Source organism: Anoplophora glabripennis, unplaced genomic scaffold (genome assembly GCF_000390285.2).
Source record: "Anoplophora glabripennis isolate ALB-LARVAE unplaced genomic scaffold, Agla_2.0 scaffold975, whole genome shotgun sequence".
Lineage (NCBI taxonomy): Eukaryota > Metazoa > Arthropoda > Insecta > Coleoptera > Cerambycidae > Anoplophora > Anoplophora glabripennis.
Genome location: NW_019417072.1, coordinates 63,473 through 84,605, shown reverse-complemented (window position 1 = coordinate 84,605; position 21,133 = coordinate 63,473). Strand labels below are relative to the sequence as shown.

General features: G+C 33.9%; 1 long non-coding RNA gene across 1 annotated transcript; it reads right to left on the bottom strand.

Moving 5' to 3' along the window:
• Nucleotides 1-10,612: 10,612 nt before the first annotated feature.
• Nucleotides 10,613-20,164, bottom strand: LOC111692135. Its single transcript, XR_002763150.1, has 3 exons — nucleotides 20,147-20,164; nucleotides 17,497-17,633; nucleotides 10,613-10,651 (listed from the first exon to the last, which is right to left on the bottom strand). It is a non-coding gene; the product is annotated as an uncharacterized LOC111692135 (long non-coding RNA).
• Between the last annotated feature and the right edge of the window lie 969 nt (nucleotides 20,165-21,133).

Sequence of the window (21,133 nt, the reverse complement as noted above, 5' to 3'; positions counted from 1 at the left end):
GCAAAGATATGATAACAAAAAATTAATAAAAAAGGCACATGTAGCGTCGCTATTTGATATAGCACCGTTAGCAAAAGAGTCATTTACTGGTTTGTGCAAATTTTTAAATGAAGTAAACGTTCATATAAGAGCATTAAAGAACCTTGGCGAATCAACAGACTCCTGGGACATTCTATTAGTGCATCTCATATCTTCCAAGCTTGACCCAACTACAAAACGAGATTGGGAAACTTTCACGGCTAAATTAGACGATCCAAAAATGTCAGACATAACAACATTTCTAACAGAAAAATGTAATTTACTAGAAACATTAAATGCAGGCAATCGTAATAATTTCAGTCATAGCAAAACTATGAAAGCAAATGTTAAAAGAAACGACGAGCATTACGCGTCTTTGGTAGCAACACAAAATCGTAAATGCGAATTTTGTAAAGGTTCTCACTCAATATACTATTGCAAAAACTTATTGAAAATTCCCGTCAAGCTAAGACTAGAGGAAATTAAAAAACTCAAAATATGTACAAATTGTTTACGTGCAGGTCATTTTAACGCGGAATGTAGGTCCAGTAACTGTAAATTTTGCAACAAAAAACACAATAGTTTACTTCACATTTACGATAATGATGATCATTCAGCAAAGCAAACGAATAACACGGCTCAAAACAAAAACGTATCGGTTCAGACAAGCCTATATTGCAAAAATCTAAATTTGGATGGTTATTTTCTGGTCCAATACAACTAAATTTAAATAAAGTTAAAGTTCAATGTAATTTATCGACAATCGGTTTAGACCAGCAATTAGAAGAATTCTAGAAAATAGAAGAATTTAAAGATCATCGTGAATAGGGTTGTTGACTATAAAAACAAACCATATACAAATTGTTGTTGGTACAAAGATTTTATATAAAAGAACCTGCCTGTATAGTCAAATTTTAAATATATGACAAATTAGTGGTAGAAATCATTTATGAATTTTTATGTTACTTAAAAACTAGTCTGACGTCATAAGGGGCAATTGAACAAGAAGCTAGTAGCGATCCTATTGCATAATTTTGAAGAAGAAGAAAATATATCAAAATTGTCCATCAAACCCTGTTACCCTGTTTCCTGTTTTTTAAACAAAAGTCACAGTAGTGACACTAGTGACAGCAGTCTATCAATTAAGAGTATTTGTGACAGTTATTATTAATTTCCTGATTATAATGGATTCAACAAAATTTAAGTGGTGTTTTGTTCCACATTCCACATTCCACATAGCCAATTGCATTATCTCCATAAGACTCCCGAACTGCACTACAATTTTCCGTAAATAAATAGGTATTTATATTTATTATTTATATTATAAATAAACACAATAAAATCATTCATTAAATATGTTAATCGTTACCTGACTGCTTTTATATCTCTGATTTCGCCAATATTAAAACGGTCGTCTCTTTATAAAAATTCAATTCATGATCATAAAAATATCAATTTTCGGTAAAATTTTTGAAGTAGCTTTCACAAATTCCGTTTCACACATACTGCTTTAATTCTAAGGGAAGGAAGATATTAAATGATAATAATAATTTTACTTAATAAAGGAATTCAAAGATTAAGGAAAATAACTTGTAGACTTGAAAATATTTTATGCGACAATGTCACTGACAGACTGACACTACTGATAGTGTTGACAGAGCATCTTCTTCCTCCAATTTTTTCCTTTACGCAATCATCTACTATGTGTAGATGATTTCACTACAAGGTACCCATTATGACATCACAGCCGTTTTGAAATACATACAAAAAATCAGTTTTAAATAATTATTTTAAAACTGTTCCAAGGCATTTCTCAATCTCTAATTGTGCATACACACTAATTAGTACATGTAGAATTATATTATCTACTTTTTGAAATTTGGTCAACAACTCTATTATCGCCAGAAGTAGCAAGCAAGTATTTATCGAAAACTCGCGAATCATTTGTTGATTTCGGTAATACTAGAGACATCGCGACAAAACGTTTTAGGCCATAACGCTGATTTAAAGCAGCAATACATGGAATTTATGCGCGAATATCAAGCGTTGGTTCACATGCCTAAGATAACAGATATGCCTTCCGTTGCAGAACTCGACGAAAATAAACATTCGGTATATTATTTACCACATCATAGCGTACTCAAAGAAGCGAGCTTGACCACAAAATTAAGAGCAGTTTTCGACGCGTGTGCCAAATCGGAGACGGGTTTATCTCTCAATGATAATAATCTATTAACGAGCCCAACAATTCAGGACGATCTATTTTCTATATTGGTAAGATACAGAAAGCACACATATGTCATAACGGCTGATATTGCGAAGATGTATCGTCAAATATTAGTAACTGAAGAGCAACGCGACATGCAGCGCATTCTTTGGAGCGAAGCACCCGATCAAGAATTACAAGATTATAAGCTAAACACATTAACGTATGGTACTTCTCCAGCATCATTTATCGCTACTCGCTGCCTACATGAATTGGCTTTTCAAAATCAAACAAATTTTCCTAAAGCAAGTCAAGTCATATTAACCGATTTTTACATGGATGATCTTATTACGGGATCAAACAATCTAGATGTAGCAATTAAGCTTAAGCAAGAAATCGATCAAATCCTTAAAAGTGGCTGTTTTCAACTAAGAAAATGGGTTGCTAACAATACGCACATTTTAAGTACCTAGTACCGGAAACACTGAAAACAATTTCCCCAGTTTATTATATCTGACGATTCATGCATTAAAACTCTAGGTCTTTTATGGAATGCACGAAGTGATACTTTTCAAATTACAGCAAGCGAAATACAAGATAATCGTGTTGTAACAAAAAGAACAATTTTGGGTAGTTTAGCACAAATTTTTGATCCTCTAGGATTAATAGGCCCTATAACAATACGCGGAAAAATAATCATACAAAAATTGTGGCAATTACAAGTAAATTGGGACGAGTCAATTCCTACAGACATATATAAAGAGTGGTGCGAATTTATCAATCAAGGCTCATTATTAAATAAGTTAATAATTCCACGACACATAGCGCTACCTAATGCGATAAGTTTTCAAATCCATAGCNAAGATAATCGTGTTGTAACAAAAAGAACAATTTTGGGTAGTTTAGCACAAATTTTTGATCCTCTAGGATTAATAGGCCCTATAACAATACGCGGAAAAATAATCATACAAAAATTGTGGCAATTACAAGTAAATTGGGACGAGTCAATTCCTACAGACATATATAAAGAGTGGTGCGAATTTATCAATCAAGGCTCATTATTAAATAAGTTAATAATTCCACGACACATAGCGCTACCTAATGCGATAAGTTTTCAAATCCATAGCTTTTGCGATGCTTCAGAAGCGGCGTATGGAGTTTGTGTGTATCTTAGAACAATTGAGCGAAAAGGCAGAGTAGCTACATGCTTAATATGCGCGAAGTCGCGAGTAGCTCCGCTGAAGAGTATAACATTGCCCAGACTAGAGCTTTGTGGAGCAGTACTCTCAGCACAACTCACAAAGAAAGTAATTAAACCATTAAATATTAACTTATCATGTATATATTACTGGTGCGATTCAACTATTGTGCTAGCATGGTTATCTGCTCCAGCGATTCAGTGGCAAACATTTATACGAAACAGAGTGGCAGAAATCCAACGGATCACAAATATATCTGATTGCACGCCTCAAAAATTATTAGAGTCGTCATTATGATGGTCAGGGCCACCATGGCTCTCAGATGATCCACAGCAATGGAGCACTCATAAAGATATACCTACAGAAAATATTCTCGAACTAAAACCGACTAAATTAATAACACTTGGCAGCTACCATGGAGAATTATATTTTCAGAAAATTTTCATCTTTAACCAACTTAAAGCGATTAACCGCTTATTGTCTTAGATTTAAAAATAACACTTTAAACAAATCAAATAAATTAATCGGTCCTTTAAGTACAAATGCGTTGACTCAAGCGTTAAACGTTTTAATACGTATTTCACAACTATCCGAATTCAATGAAGACATTTCTAACTTGAGAAAAAACAATTGTGTATCGAAAAACAGTAAGCTAGCATCATTAAATCCGTTTATAAACAGGAAGGTCTTATGCGAGTAGGCGGTAGAATTTCCAAAGCAAAGGTCCCATTCGATCAAAAATATCCAATTATTTTGTCGAATAAGCACTTATTAACAAATTTAATAATCATGAATGAACATATTAGAAATTTTCATGCAGGGTTACAACTAACTTTAGCAATGTTACGTCTAAAATACTGGTCAATAAGATGTCGTAGCTCAGTGCGAAAAATTTTACACGGTTGTATAATAGTATGTTTCAAGGCAAAACCGCTTAGCACGAAGTTACTAATGGCAGACTTACCTGAACACCGCGTACAACCTGCTAGACCATTTTGCAATTGCGGCGTAGATTATGCAGGCCCATTTTTAATAAAGGATGGTAAGACTCGTAACCGTAAAATTGTCGTGTTTTTTATGCTTGTTTGTTTGTTTTACCACAAAGGCCGTGCATTTGGAATTGGCAGGTGATCTTAGCACGAATTCATTTTTGAACGCGTTAAAGAGATTTATCTCAAGGCGTGGTATTTGCAAAAATTTATACTCGGACAATGCTTCCAACTTTCGCGGTGCTAATAATGAATTAAAAAGGATAGAAGCCTTGTTATCGCGAGATCTCGGTTCTGAAATGAACAATTTTTTAACTTATATTTGCTGGCACTTCATATCTTCGTATCTGGGAGGCGGCAGTTAAATCTGCTAAGTTTCATGTCAAGCGAATCGTAGGAAATCCTCACTTTTGAGGAACTAAGTACTGTGTTTGCGCAGATAGAGGCGATATTGAATTCCCGGCCGATCACACCTCTATCAAACGATCCCACCGATCTTATGCCCTTAACACCGAGTAATTTTTTGATTGACAATGTACTCAATTCCATTCCGCAAGTTGAGCTGAAAAAACATAACTGTAAACCGCCTCTCACACTACCAAAGACTTCAACAAATCATACAGCATTTTTGGAAGCAACGGAGTTCGGAATATTTGACAACTTTGCAGCAACGAGTTAAATGGAAATTTAACAAGACTAATGATATCCAGGTAGGTGACATGGTTCTTCTGAAAGACGAAGGTTTTCCACCAATGAATTGGCCTTTAGGTACCAAGCTGCTTCCTGGCACAGATGGTGTACGACAGAAATCTGTAAGCTTCCGATTGAGACAGACCCTATTTAGATTTAGATACTGTTTAAATCAAATTCACATTTCATTCATTATTTGTCAAGTATCTAGTAACTTTGTATTTTATGCTCTAATGTATATCATAACATGTACTTATTGAAGGATTAGCCGTTCAAGGGCGGCGGTCTATGTTGTAGCTTATTCTAGGTACGCCTCTGGCAGGCAACTTTAATGACCCATTTACACAAGGCCAGTTGTGAAGACATTCCACTAAGCCAATCCAACATTGGCATCGTGTAAATGAGACAGTCCTGTAAATGGAATGTCTCCAGCCATTGTCCCAAGCCACTCCACTAATTAGAACGGTTTTTATTTGTAGGAGCCAATAGCGTCCCCCACCACTCAAGAAGTGGATTGGCTTGTGTAATGGCATTTGGGAGAACGTACGTTCCTAGCCAAGCCTAGCCTAGCCCTAGCCTATCCATTCTACACAACCGTATATACTAGACCACATAGATTATACAAAGATACTAGCCTGGCGGATGACGGACTGGCGTACGTGTAAACTTCAATTGAATTTTTATTGGATTGTCCTCAACTTTGTCATTGGATTGGCTTAATGGAATGTCTTCACAACTGGCCTCGTGTAAATGGGCCATAAATATCATTCAATGTCATGCCTCTGTGACCGCATGCTAGTTTCACAGTTTTTAAATAAGATGTTGGTTGGCTAGTAAGTGTCAAAGTGACACCATGTTTGTTATGTAATTCATAATTGCATCAAAAATAAAGTATACTAAACTGTTCACAACAATTAGTTTGTTATTCAATCAGTCATATATTATTACTCGCAAAAGAGAAAAATACAGCACAGTGCGAAGCAATAGACGACCTTATAATTCACGAAATATGCGAGGCAGATGATTTCGAAACAATAATAATATTTCTTCATATCGTGGACGTGGTAAGTTTTCACGAGTAAGCGAAAATTATGAGAAACGCGGTCGTGGAAATTATATCGCAAATCGCTATTATTATGGACAAGGTCGCGGTCAAGGTAATTATTATAATAATGTCAGATTCTGTAGGTCTCGGGAGCCGGAAAACCAATCGGACCTCCAACCGGTTCGATTGGGGGAAATGTAAATATTTATAACTTAAATTTGTCACTTTCAAACTTTGTTCTCGTCTTTCTTGAAATGACAGGTCGTAAAAATACACAGTTTGTTTGATACTGGTGCGAATATACCAATTTTTAAACGTACAACCGTAAATTTAAATCAAATCATTAACGTTGCACTTACTAGTAAAATTAAAGGTGTTACGGAAGGTCAAGTTACTTCTTTAGGGACCACAGAAACTATAATTAAAATTAATCAACATAAAATTCCATATATTTTTCATATAGCAAATGATGATTTTCCAATTCCTGCTGATGGTATTGTCGGCAGAGACTTTTTACAAAAATTTGTATTGACTTAAACTATTATTGACTATAATGATTGGTCTTTAACAATTAATTGTCACCAAAAATGTATTAACATTCCAATTTTCTATAGTTCAGAAGAAAATTTTTTTCATATGCGCAAGATGCGAAGTAATTAGACAAATTAATTGTTTAAGGAATATCACAAGATTGTCTTGTAGTCAATAAAGAACTAAAACCAGGTGTTTTGTAGCTAGAACGCTAGTGTCAAAACAAACTCCCTTAGTCAAAATTATTAACACCACACGTGAAAGTCTAATTTTAACTATAGACTCTTTGGAAGCAATGAATATAGATGAATTTCAAATTTTTAAAATTTCGCCAGAACCGCAAATTAGACAAAAACAACTGTTAAGCGAATTAAATGATGATATACCAAGTTTAATTAAAAATGACGTTTTACATTTATGTAATGAGTTTTCAGACGTTTTCGCCCTAAAAACTGACAAATTAACTGTAAATAAATTATATTCACAAAAGCTGAAAACTAGCTGAAAATAAACCTACATATATTAAAAATTACACCTAGAGTGCATAAGCAAGAAATTGAAAAACAAGTAAGTAAAATGTTAGAGAACGGTATTATAGAACCATCTATACCCGAGTATATTAGTCCAGTATTATTGGTTCCTAGAAAGTCTATTGATAATAATAAAGCGTGGAGATTATGTACAGATTTTAGATCGGTAAATAAATCTCTAATTGCAGACAAATTTCCTTTACCACGTATTGACGACATATTAGATCAGTTAGGAAGAGCTAAATGGATTTCAGTACTTGATCTAATGTCAGATTTTCATCAAATTCCTCTGGATGAATCTTCGCAAAATGTCACTTCATTTAGCGTAGATTCAGGATCTTATAGATTCACCAGACTACCATTTGGTTTATCCGTAAGCCCGAATAGCTTTCAACGAATGATGTCCATTGCTTTTGCGAAAATAACTCCTGAAAAAGCTTTTCTATATATGGATGATTTAATAGTCATCGATTGTTATGAAAAACATCATGTGACAAATTTGAAACATGTCGAAAATATAATTTAAAATTAAATCCGCAAAATGCAAAATGCATTTTTTTTTTAGAAAAGAAGCCACCTATCTGGGTCATAAAATACTGATAAAGGCATCTTACCAGATGTTTCGAAATTTGAGGTCGTTCAACGTTATCCAACACCGCAATCTGCTGATGAAGTAAAAAAGTTTGTTGCCTTTTGTAATTACTATCGTAGATTTATACCCAACTTCGCATCGGTAACTGACCCTTGAATAAATTTACAAGAAAAAAGGCTGAATGCGAGAAAGCGTTTAAATTTCTTAAAAAAGCATTAATTAATCCAAAAATTGTACAATACCCTGGTTTTTCTAAGCAATTTATTCTTACAATAGATGCATCAAAATTTTCTTGTCGTGCTGTGGTTTCACAAAATTTCACAGGACTTACCTATTGCTTATGCGTCAAAAATGTTTACAAAAGATGAAATAAATAACGCCACCATCCTAAAAGAATTAACAGCAATACATTGGGCTATCAAATACTTTAGTTGCTCTTTTGTATGGACAAAAATTTTTAGTTAAATCAGATCGTCGACCTTTAGTTTATTTATTTTCAATGAAAGATCCATCTTCCAAATTAACAAGAATGCGTATGGATCTGGAGGAGTTTGATTTTAATATAGAATGTATAAAAGGACAGGGAAGACGCGTTGTCAAGAATAAATACAGACTTTTTGAAGTAAATTCAAACGGATACTTTTCAAATTTTAGCAATTACTAGATCAATGACAAGCGCAAAAAATGAGGGTAATAAAAACTCTTCTGGGGTGATTAAAGTTTATGAAACCTTAAATAACTATGATGTTTTAAAATTACCGTTATTAAGATTCAAAGTGTCACGTACGGACATAGAAATGTTAGTTTTAAAGAAAAGAAAAATAAGCGCACAAGCTATTATTTCTATCATTAACGGTAATATTGCTCTAAAGCAAATTTTATCTAAGGTAGAAAAAAATGGCACCGCTTCGCCTAAAATTTTCGTTTGGTTGTGCAATATAAAATTATTTTTAATTTTATATAAATTATATAATTTAGGTATAATTCTTTATTGAAAATGTATTTTGTTTACTTGTTTAATACGCAGAAATAAACAGAATAGTTGCGCGGTGAACGCCTTCTAAAAAAAATTGCTTTCGTTGAGAGCGAACATCAACCTCGTACATACGATACGTACATACGATACAACATATAGCGTGACGCAGATTGAAATCAGTCTGTATTCTGCTTCTCTTTTTTCTTCATAGTGTTGTTTACGGCGGTTGTCATGACAACGAGGCGGTCAACTACGGGGTGGGGGAACGAGTGACGCAGAAATTAAAGCAGCATCGCTCATCGCCTGCTTTTAACAGTTTAATACGATACGCGTCGCCCAGTGCACGATTATAACGGTTCTGTTATTATTTGTTTTGTATAATAATTGTAGAAATGTTACCTATGTATGATACAATATGCATTTTATTGGAAATGCCATTTTCCATATGGAAAATGGAGGACAAAAAGGATTTTTCAAATTGCGAGAGACCTGTGCCTTATTCTCTCGTTCTCTCGATATGGAAAAAAGTGGAAGTCAAAAGACAACGTGTACTTTCGAAAGTTTCGGAATGAATGGTATTCGGAGTATAAGTGGTTGTGTAGAAGTGTTAATTAAAAAAACTTTTCTGTATGCCGCACAGTGGGAAATATTGGACAAAATTCTCGCCACTCGCCAATTTTCATCGTCTCGTCGTGATTTTTTTTTTAATAATCTCGTGGTAATCTGAATTTTCATATTCCGGTGAGGTTTTTTCGAAAAACCTTTTTTTTATGCTTAGGGAGCGGCTCAACCTCAATGTCAAAGAAAAAATTTTTAAATACTCTATGTTCAGTTGTAGAAAAAATTTTAAAAAAAGTATCTGCTATTAATAAAATTGATTATGACCCTTGATTATATATTTTGAGGTTAGGTTTTTGAAGAAAAAACATCAGATATATCATCAAGGGTCATAATAATCAATTTTATTAATAGCAGATACTTTTTAAACATTTTTTTCTACAACTGAACATCGAGTATTTAAAAAATTTTTCTTCGACATTGAGGTTGGGGCGCTCCCTAAGCATTAAAAAAAAGGGTTTTTCGAAAAAACCTCACCGGAATAAGAAAATTCAGATTACTACGAGATTATTAAAAAAAAATCACGACGAGACGATGAAAATTGGTGAGTGGCGAGAATGTTGTCCAATATTTCCCACTGTGTGCCGTGTTTAATTGTGGGTGTAAAATCAGGCGTGTGGAATAAGAAGGGATTTAACAATTTTGGGAACGTCACGCAAGGCTGTCGTAACCACAAAGCTTCTTTGGAACATACATGTACGATGTACGGTGTGCGTTAATGTTCGCAGAAGTCCACAAGCCGAACTAATATTTCTATTTTTTATAAAATCTAAATGAAAATCCTTTCCACGAATGTCAGATTTTCGGTAATATTGCAAATGCAACTAAAAATTTCCAGATTCATTTAAAGCCAAGATTGCCGAGGGTGCTCTGTTCAATGCCCTGAAAGCAGCTATCGGTAAATTGAAACATAAATAGAAATTTACTATTTATGTTTCATTTATTTATTTACCTGAAACAACTCAATTTAATGAGAAAAACCTCCCAAAAAAACTACTTGTGACGTCAAATCTGAAAAATTGCTGACCATTTTCTGGATATCCTGCATAAAAAGAACACTAAAGGAAAATAAATGGAAATTGTCAAACACTTCGATATTACTTATGTACGTAAGTATTACCTATTCTTAAATATGCTATATCCTATAATAATAAACCAAAACTAAAAGCTGAATAATATCATGCAAACATTTATTCTCATCGACTTACCTAAATCAGAAATGTTGATTTTTTCTAAAAAAGGGTCCACTACAGGTAACTGTAACAAAAATATTACCATAACGTGTTGCATATTTTTTCGATGGCATCTCCTAAACTAATGAAGTGACTATTAAATAGAGAAAGACGTGCAGTTTATGAAACAAATTTGATGAACTTTTAAAAACGGTCATGACTAAATAATAAAAGTGATTGTTTAGAATCCCGATAACTCATGCCTTCAGGATATTTATATAAAAGAACATTAGATTTACAGAGTGTAAAGGAAAAATTTGTACATGATTATTTTTTATATAAAAATTTTTATATTTGAGTTGTATTTTTTATTTGAGTCATATCTCAAAAGCGACAACTTAAATATAGAATTGGAAAAAGTTATGATTTAAAAATAACAATAATGAAATAAAATATAAACTTTTATAAACGAAATCATAGATGGCTATGATTTTTGCAATAACTTTCAAACAGTTCAATACAGTTAATTTTAGAAAAGGAATTATATCCATTTATTTTTATACATATACAGATATGGTGACAGATGGTGATTCAGCTAAAACTCACCACGCTGATTACTTGGAAAGAAAACAAAATATATACTTTCTGTAAGTTCTATTCGTTAGATATACACTTATTTTTTCTCCAGAAATAACTATAATAGGTTCAATCCATTGAAACGAACCATTGTTACCCAAAAAAGTGGCCTTGCACTCGGACCAAACCTACTGAAGTGAGAATTGCCCGATCACCCAGCAATTTGTGAGAATATTACTCCTAAAGTGTGCAAATTCCTATACAATACCGATACGGACAAACTTTGTCTAGAGGCGACGATGGGGTGTAATCGTGGAGAACGATTAGAGGTAATTAGGAAATTATATCCTTAAGTATTTTGAGGAGCTGAATTCAATTCCGTTTTCAGAATTATTACATCAACCTCCACATTCTTAAAACCACCCCTAAATTGTGAGAACCACCAGATTCACAGGTTGGCAACTGGACCTCTGGAGAGTATAGGGCGGAATATTGGTGCGGTACCTACTACTTCACAACGGGAATAAATATGCCCGTGTTCCAATAGCCCATTCTACCAAACCGAAAGAAGATTATGACCATATGAAGTTTGTTTTAAACCAAATAAAATATACTGAACCTCTATAGCAGATTTTCGGCGATTTAAAAATTATGTCCATGATATTAATGCAGCAGTTTGGTTTTTTAAAATATCCATGTTTTATATGTTTATGGGATTGTAGGGATCGTGCTAATCATTACCACCAGAAATAGTGGCCAACTAGACGCTCGACCCAGGAGGGAAAAATATTGCCAAATATCCTTGGTGGAATATTTAAAAATCTTGCCTCCTCCTCTCTACATAAAACTTGGTTTGATGAAACAGTTTGTTAAGGCTCTGGATAAAGAGGGTACATGTTTTCATTAGCTGAGCAGTTTCCTCAAATAAGCGACGGTCATGATGAAAACTTTACAGCGACAATAACTGAGCTAGAGGAGGCAGCGTTTCGCAATTTCTCAGTTTCTCAGCGTTTGCGATGTTGCTAAACACCTAGGAAACCATACAAGCTCGGATTATAGAATATTGTAGCGAAAAGCATGGTGAAAATTTTCCGATCTTTGGATTATTTGATGAATTTAAAGTTACATAGATTCTCACTTGGAGTATTTTACTGAAAACTTAGGTGATTATAACGAGGAACAAGGTGAGCATTTTCATAAGGATCTCAAGGAAGGAAGGAAAGAAGGTACAAGGGTAGATGTTAACATGATGGCGGACTACTGCTGGACATTAAAACGAGAAATTAAAGACACAAGAAGAAAATGCGCTCGGAATCCACTACACAGAAACTTCGGAGATAAAAAGGAACGCTGTAAGCGTAACGATACTGGACAATGAATATCCACTGTGGATAGAGATTTATATATGTAGAATATACAAATGAATTATTTTCGCTAACATTGAAGTACTTTGTATATTTTTTTCTCTCAATAATACCATTGTACCATTCACCACTAAACCTCGATTCTTTAGTTCTTCAGCGATGTTTTCTGCTATGTCTTTAGATGCACCAATGTTTCGCCTTATACTCTCCAGTGTTGCCAACCGCTGAACCCCTGGCGGTTCTCACAATTTAGAGGTGGTTTTAAGATGGAATAATTCTGACTAGCGAATTGAATTCAGCGTCTCAAAATACGTTTATATAGGATATAGAATCGCGTCTATTCGTTTTCGCGATTACACCCCATTAGCATCACATATAAAGGATGTTTCAGAATTAAGTCGACAAACTTTAAGGATATTCCTCATACAAAAATATTTTTTCCAGAGACGCTTCATTTTCAAAATATAAGGCGTTAAAGATTTTTCAAAAATTTCGAATTTTTTAAATAACCTAAATGAAGAAGGCTGTTTAAGCCAAATTTGGCATGACACATCTTTTTATAAGATATCATTTTCCCATAGAAGTAGAAGTCCCGCAAGCAAACAGTGGCAGAGTTATGGGGACTCAGACTCATTAAATTATAAAAAAATTAACTACTTCTATGGGAAAATGGTATCTTATAAGAAGATGTGTCATGCCAAATTTGGCTTAAATAGCTTTCTTCATTTAGAAGTTATTTAAAAAATTCGAATTTTAACGCCCTATATTTCGAAAATGAAGCATCTGTGGAAAAAAATTATACTTGATTTTTTTCTTATTTTTATGCGGAATATCTTCTTAAAGTTTGTCGACTTAATCCTGAAACACCCTGTATAGGAATTTGCACACATTAGGGGTGGTTTTCTGAAAATTGGTGGGTGCTGGAGTAATTCCGATTTCGGATTGGAGTTCAGCACGCCGAAATACATAGAAATCAGTAATTAGTCCGAGTGTAAGGCCACGACTATTATATTTCTTTCTTATTTTGTCGAGGTGTTCGAAGAAAATAATAGCATGATGTCTTGTCAAAAATTATTCACTCATTTAATATACGAGAAATGTTATGCAGACCCTTTTATGCTTCAAAATTTTAATAGAACGTTAGGCTGAAATGGCCAAATTTAACTAAGACTATGCTATATATTTCTTTGCCAAATTTTGTGTTTGTTTCGAAGGAGGTGGGTAAAGACCAGCCTTTTGTCGTCCATCGATCAATTCATAACACATTATTTTTTTCTCAATATTTATGCCTTCTCAAAATAAAAATGTTAAGTTTTATTGAAAAATCTTTTAATTAAGTAGAGAAAGTAAAACAAAATAAGTATACTAAACTATTTGTAACAAATGTTTTTGATTATATTTGCTTGTCGTTTTCACTTGCTAAATCCTGACCATCCAGTAGCAGCGTCTTGAAGTGTATCATAGCAGCATATCCAAGACTTGGTGTTTCCGTCTGACAAGTAACAATATCCAACTATCACTCACCGATCGGAATGAAACTTAGCACATCGATAGACGTCTAAAAAATATTGAACCCGTATTTTTTTATTTTCTCGGAATTCACTTTCAAGGGGTAGGAATCACCCCTAGAAAACGGTAAGCGCGAAAATCTCCGTAAAAAATACATGTTTATCAACCAAACTCACTCACCCTATCTACCCAAGCCAACTAACCCTCCCACTCCAAGCCTACCCCCTCCTAAACCAATCAACCCCTTTACCCCAACATGAAACGCCCAACTAACCCAATTAAACCTTTCCATGCAGTAAATTCACCACATTAATGTAATGAATATGTAAGATAGGGGCTATCAGTTGATATAATGATATCGTGTTTTTTCCCGATCAGTGAGAAACAAGGGAACCCACGCTAATCAAGCACCCAAACGAGAGAGGCAAGGGGACTCACGATAATCAAGCACGCAGTACATGAAGGTGGGGGTTTGGTTTATGTGGAGGGTTGCTATTGGTGAGGGCAAGAGAATTTGGTTGGTTTAGGTGGGTGGGGTGGAATTAGGATGGAAAAGTTTAGATGGTTTAGTTGGGTGTTGAAAATAAAAAATACTGGTTCAATATTTTTTAGAGTTCTATCGATGTGCCAAATTTCATTCCGATCAGTGCGTGGCGGTAGGGTAGTGTTACTTGTGAGTTCGATTATGGCGCCAGTACCCCAAGTACCACAGTATAGATGCGCATAGCAGCCGACAACTCTGGCACCAACTTTGCACTGACAAAACCATTTAATGTTTGGATTATGACTTATACCTGTTCTTATCCATATGTTATATACTTTTGTACTTGTGTGTTGTGATCTCAATTGGAGTCAGACAACTGAGATATCTTCTCGATATACGTAAAGAGAGTACATTCCAGTTTGGCTAAGATATTCGTGAGTATAAGGTCCCATGCTAAGCGTGGGAAATCTGGAAGATCAAAGTCACTTAAAAAAGTCAATTCCATACCGTCCTCTTTCTTGTCCAGTCATTTTCTTCAACTGTTGGCTGTTAAGTAGCTCAGTTTCTTCTAAATCAAGCATCCGTTGGCCAGCTATACTGTCGTCCTCAACATTGTTGCATTATTTTTCGATAACATACAGGAAACACATAAAATAATACGTAATGGAATGGCCACAATCAAAAAGAAATATTTGAAATACAATTAAATGACTCATGTGAGGTGGAGACACGTCCGAATACGCACGTGACGTATTATGGGCCCTCCACACATACAGGCTTTACCGCGCGCTTGCCTGCACAAACTAGTTTGTATCGGGAAGCCCGTACGTGTGGCCGGCAAAACGTTATCTCGCACAAACTGAAAAGCGCGGCTTCCGTAAACTTGGTTTGTGCAAATTCGATTTGCACGGTAAAATTTGAGCGTGTGGACGGCGCACGGTGTTGAGTTAAGAGAAATTGCGGCAGAAAACCTTAAATCTCTTTATGATCTCCATGTAGCCAAATATCTGAGAGTACAACTCAATCTTTCATGAGGAGATATCTGATATATGTACATAGATTCGCGCATTATAGTATTTTGTCGTTTTATGAAGGGAGTCACCAATCCTAGTAATTCAGGATACGCCGTTTGTCATATAATTATGCCAATAGTCGGGATCTTCTCTCAAATCCTTCATTAAATTTATATGTGAATGTATATTTCTGTTCAGAAGTCATTTTTTGGCCATTTTGAACGATGACGTCTATTTCTTTTTTTTTTACTAATGTAAAATAGAAAGAGGCTAATACCAAAAATTCTCCGCTTGGATACATATTCCTGAGAAACGTACTGATTGCTGCCTGCAATGCCTGCAGTCTGCACAGTCTTACCTGCATTGTGTGGCCACAACACAGTGTTCCGTGTTTATTGCGCAAACCATACCGTGCAGGCAAGTCGCTGACGTGTAGCCGCTGCATTAGTCTGACTGACTCGCGAACAAGCTATATTGTTTCGTATCATATAGATACGTCCAATTCACAAAAACAAATGAATACTACTTTATAATCTTATTAATTCTAATATTTGAGAGGCGATAGAATATTGTGGTGCATAAAGCGCCTAACATATTTTTTTTAAAATGAAAGAGAGAAAGCGTCTAAAATGGCAAAAATTCAACAAATATGCCAGATTTGATGGCCTTTTTATGTGACTTGCTTTTTTTTTTCTTATTAATTTAAGGTAAATGTATAAGTCAATACCTGAACTTTATAAAGAAAAATAGTTTTAATCAAAACTCTGAATTTTCATGACCATGATGGGCGGAAAAAGGCTGATCTTTAGAAATTGACAGCTACTCCGGTGTAAACTTAAGGAAGTCGGCAATATTTTTATTAAGAACATATCGCAAAAACTTATACAAATTCAATTTCAGTTTGAATTCTTTTTCCATAATATACTTTTAACCAAAGTCTCAAAACACATCTGGTGTGCACATGAAATTTAATTATTTTTTGTTTATATCTTTAGAGCTTCGGATTATACTAATTATTTAAGGGGAACTTTCATCGACAGCTACTTCGGTATAAACTTAAGGATGTCCTTTTCCATAATATACTTTTAACGACACATGAAATTTCATTATTTTTTTTTTTATATTTTTGGAGCTTCGAATTCTACTAATTATTTAAGGGGAACTTTCATCGAGTTTCTCAATATCTAAATTTTAAAATATTTATTTTTCTTTTTGTACCACGACATTATCATTTATTCTGTTTAAAAGAACTAAAAAAAAACAGATAACGATTTGGTTATTAAAGTGTTGTCGTCGGGACGGCCAACAGTGTTGAAAATGATTTAGCGATCATTGTTTAATTTGGTTACAAGTAGGTACCTAATGTTTTTCTCTTTATAAGTTTAAAATTCAGTTTAAATTTTGCTATAGAAGTAGTAGCTTATATTTTGTTAGAGAAAGAGAATGCCTTACATTTTTAAATAGAGGAAAGAACAAGGTTGCTACAATTTGTTGATAAGTTGAGAGATGAAAAAAAAATTTTTTTTGACAGTTTCTACTAAGAAAGCAACTAAATTGCTCCAGTAATAACCTGCACAAGTTTTGACATATTGGCAATCGCGATTATGATACTCTTGGAGCAGACGACTAGTGATCTCTAAAACCAGTCTGCTTCGCCAAAAAAATACATTTATATTATTTTAAGCTAAAGGCATTTTACATAAAGAAATCATTAACCTGTACTGAACGCAGTCACTAGCGACGATCGTCGATTTGCGGTCACCAATATTAGCCGCATGAGAACAAAACATTTTAAGGCAAATGAACGCTGGCAAAGATGGCAGACGATCGAAGTCAGAATCTAATACATTGAATTTAATGAAAGTGTTCTGTAAGACAGTCGACGTTCAATAAAACAAAGCAGGTGTAAGCAGAAATAATTTTGACAAAGAATGTATTTAAAATCGAAGGCATGAGAGTAAAGTATATGCAGTAATATACTTACGCCTCTAGAGTCTCTAAATAGTATTGCTGCATGATTGGGATCTAAAAAAGCATCAGAGGCCCTGTGAGCATTAGGTATTGGTCCTATTGATTGTCTTCGTCGATCAGGATCCAAGGATTTTTGTTTCAAATGAGCACCTATAACATTAATATTCATTTATCTTAGAACTTCAAAAAGCGTAACTAAAATGTAATTCGACGATATAGGAATATATACAGGGTGTATCTAAATAACACCGAAAAAATTCTAGGTGCGATTCTCCGATGAAAATTAATAGGGGTCTTTGGTATAAAATTTTTTGAAAAAACCCTTCCCTGAAAAGTTACGCCCCTCCTAAAATTACAAAAAAAAATTGTTTTTCTTTTTTATCTTCCACGTACATCAAGCTAAAGAAACCAAACTTGGTGAACATTATCTGTCAATAAAACTACACTTTTTGAATTTTTTTCAACCCTGAACTATTTTTGTAAGGGGTTGAAATAATCAACCCCTATGACATTTTTTCTTATAATTTTTTTTTCGATAAAATTTTTTCCTTTTAAAAAATATGTCTAAAAAACCCCATTCATTTACTAACTTTTTGATCTCTTCAAGTTTCTTCGAAAAGTTAAGGATTTATGACAAAAAAAAATAAATGTATTGTAATGTATTTTTAAAAAGATGAGCTGTTTAACGCGAGTGTATTTTGCCGAAAGATCTAGTGGCCTGTTCTTTACAATGGAATCCGTAGAAACAAATGTCAATGTCATTTATTGTCATATTAAATAACATTTTATTAAAAAACACTCAACCAAATAGTTGACCTATGATTCTACTAGGCTAAGAAGTTTGGAACTTAGACTAAAAGTGAACAAATGATGAATAATGTTATAACAGTAACAAAAAATAAAAATCTGTCGGATATTGACAATACAATCTACAAAAAATGTTGAAAATGATTGCCTTCAGCTTCAATACAAGCATCTACTCTTGTTCTCATAGAATTGCGTATGCGTTCAAATATTCCTGGTGAATTTTTTATCGTTTCACACCCTGCTACAATGCGGTTTCGCAAATCATTGATATCTTCAACTGGCCTTGAGTAGATCAAAGATTTCAGATATCCCCATATGCAAAAATCCAAAGGATTAAGGTCAGGGGAGCGGGCTGGCCAATTTACATATCCTCCTCGACCTATCCATCGATTGGCATACACCTCATCCAAGTGACGTCTTGCACGTATACTAAAGTGGGCTGGTGCACCGTCGTGCATAAACCATAAACGTTGCCTAATTTGAATGGGAACTTCTTCAAGAATAATAGGTAATTCTTCGAGAAGATGACAATATGAGTCACCATCTAATCGTCGTGGAAGAAAATAGGGACCAATTAAATGATCGTCGATAATTCCGAGCCACACATTTAATGAAAATTGATACTGATGATTTCCTTCAAAAAAGTCATGAGGATTTTCCTCAGCCCAAATATGATTGTTACGAAAATTTCTAATACAGTCTCTTGAGAAATTCGCCTCGTCAGTAAATAAAATATTTCTTAAGAACTGCGGCGCTTGGCCGATCATATTAATAAGCCATTGACAAAAAACCACACGTGGTAAAAAATCTCGAATCAGTAACGACTGCACCCGTTGGAGATGATAGGGATATAACTGTTGTTCTTTTAAAATTCTAAAAACTACCGAATGGCTTACATTTAGGACACGAGCTATTTTCCTGGTACTAGTTTCTGGGGATTCCTCAATTAAATTAAGTACGGCTTCATCGACAGCTTCAGTTCTAACTTCTCGGCTACGGCCACAGTCATGACTTCTCTTTTCAAATTTTCCAAGTTCCCGCAAGCGTTGGTGAATATTTGTGAACGTAGTATGGTGGGGTAATCTACGCTCTGGGTACTGTTCAGCATAAAGTCTTTGCGCTTCCAATGCATTACCGTTAGCATACCCATATGTAAAATGCATATCTGCCATTTCTAAATTCGAATAGTTAACCATATTTTCGGTTTATTAACTAATATTTTCTACACAAAATCATGAAACTTGTGAAATAGTAAGAAACAGTAACAATAAATGACATTGACATTTGTTTCTACGGATTCCATTGTAAAGAACAGGCCACTAGATCTTTCGGCAAAATACACTCGCGTTAAACAGCTCATCTTTTTAAAAATACATTACAATACATTTTTTTTTTTTTGTCATAAATCCTTAACTTTTCGAAGAAACTTGAAGAGATCAAAAAGTTAGTAAATGAATGGGGTTTTTTAGACATATTTTTTAAAAGGAAAAAATTTTATCGAAAAAAAAATTATAAGAAAAAATGTCATAGGGGTTGATTATTTCAACCCCTTACAAAAATAGTTCAGGGTTGAAAAAATTTCAAAAAGTGTAGTTTTATTGACAGATAATGTTCACCAAGTTTGGTTTCTTTAGCTTGATGTACGTGGAAGATAAAAAAGAAAAACAATTTTTTTTGTAATTTTAGGAGGGGCGTAACTGTTCAGGGAAGGGTTTTTCAACAAATTTTATACCAAAGACCCCTATTAATTTTCATCGGAGAATCGTCCCTTGAATTTTTTCGGTGTTATTTAGATACACCTTGTATATACATGACTGATAAAGGCCACACTACAAGTATAAATTTTTTACACTTACCTAACTGCGAATGCTTCTGGAAAAAAAAAACATGGTATAATTATCTAAAAGAATATGTGTAAATAAATTCTTAATTAATAATTAAATTAATTAATTAATTCCTCATGTTCCTTTCATTATGGATTAAAAACCCGACCGCTGTTCATGATATCAAAAATGAATGTTAGTTTTGTGAACAACCAATAAATACTCATATTTTCAAACCCATGAGCATTATGCACAATGAAAGGAACATGCCGATTGTTTATTTAAAGTTATTAACACCTGACAAATAATTACCAATTCCTTTATCCTCTAAAAATTTATCTGTCAGTTAAAACTGTATTAGAAAGTAGTGATGAGTAAAATAGTACCTCACCAACTTTACAAACAGTAATAACTTAAATTTATTTTATCAACAAAATTGTTATCATTAACACGGACAGTAAAATGAAACTGGTAAAATTAAAAATACTAGTATACTTATATAGTTAAAGACTATATTATACGCGGTGGTGGCTTGTGGGTTCCACTCAAAGTATAGGAATTTTTTTCTTTTTACTCATGTTTGTTAAGTGTGAGTTGCTTGCAGAAGAAAATTTTAATTTTCTAGTGTATAACTAAATTACTAAAAATATATCAGAAGTAAAGGCCAAAATAAAATCATTTATTATTTGAAAATATTAAAAAAAACACATCGTTATGGAGAAACTATCTGCGATTTATGCAGAAATGAATCAACAAGGCAACATCAAATAATAAATAATTTGAGGAAACATATGAAACGAATATATACATTTATAAAATTAGAACACTCTAGCAACCGGATAATATCGGTATTTATTTCTAGGTAAAATAATAGCATAAATGCATAATTAGAATATTCTGAAGCAATGGATTTTGATTTGCAATCATTAGTATCGGCCAACATTTCCCAAGACGTACGTATCAGTAAATATATTTTTAAAAAGAAAAACTGAAGATAGGATTTTCAAAGGATTTGTGAAC